Here is a 970-nt window from a genome sequence, read left to right as displayed (position 1 = left end):
GTATTTGAATAAGGGTCATTAAACGTCTTATTGTACCAATTGTGAGTGGCCTTTACTTCCTCGTGCACAACCTCGGGCTGGGAATACACGTGAGGGCAATTGTAACATGTATGGGAAGGGTCAGAGCAAATTTCACAAACCTCTGCACACGCTGTTGTTTGTGGTCCTAAGGATAAGCATTGATCTAACTTTTTAAATATGGCATGCAAGGTTGGGGCTAGGTCTTGGCCAATGGCCAACTCATAAACTCCTTTTGGTTTGGAATTTGATTTATTAGGTAGTCTACAAGTGGCAGCCATGTGTTGGTGAGAAATTTTCAACAGATTCTCAAAGAGAATATAGGCCTCATTCTTGTGCTTAGTGAGGAAAGTACCTTCACATGGCACATCAACCATAGACCTATATCCCTCAACCAACTCTTTGTAGAAAGCTTGGACTAATTGCCACTTAGGGACCTAGTGATGTGGGCATTTACGAAGTAGGTCCCTAAAGCACTCCCAAGTCTCGAAAAAGATTTTCCCATCCATTTGTGAGAAACTTGTGATGGCTCTCCAAAGCTGATTACTCTTCCCAATTGGGAAGAACTTTTTAAGAAATTCATGATGCATGAAAGCCTATTTGGTCACCGAGTTCAGTTCTAGGGACGTTAGCCAATATTTGGCTTTATCCTTCAGAAAGAATGGGGAAAGCCTAAGATAGAGAGATGTGTATACCTGAACATCCGGGAACTGGATGCAAGATGGCAATGTGTATGAATTAGGTACAAAGTAGTCCCTAAGAGGCCAAAGATGTTGCTCTCCCACCACAGGTAGGTGGGGAGCATGGGGTTCTAGGATTTTTTCAGTGGGAACCTGGGGGTCATCTTCGGCAATGGCTTTCAGTTTAGAAAACTCAGCTTTCTCTGAATTAAAGATAGGTTTCCTAAGGGACCTACGGGATTTCTCAATCTCAAGATCTATTGAAATTATCT

General features: G+C 42.5%; 1 non-coding gene across 1 annotated transcript; it reads left to right on the top strand.

Moving 5' to 3' along the window:
- The first annotated feature begins 453 nt into the window (after positions 1-453).
- LOC131147328 (small nucleolar RNA R71) lies at positions 454-559 on the top strand. Its single transcript, XR_009134717.1, has one exon. It is a non-coding gene; the product is annotated as a small nucleolar RNA R71 (small nucleolar RNA).
- The last annotated feature ends 411 nt before the right edge of the window (positions 560-970 follow it).

Source organism: Malania oleifera, chromosome 1, assembly GCF_029873635.1.
Source record: "Malania oleifera isolate guangnan ecotype guangnan chromosome 1, ASM2987363v1, whole genome shotgun sequence".
Classification (NCBI taxonomy): domain Eukaryota; kingdom Viridiplantae; phylum Streptophyta; class Magnoliopsida; order Santalales; family Ximeniaceae; genus Malania; species Malania oleifera.
The sequence above is the reverse complement of the archived record's forward strand: the minus strand, read 5'-3'. Positions and strand labels throughout refer to the sequence as shown.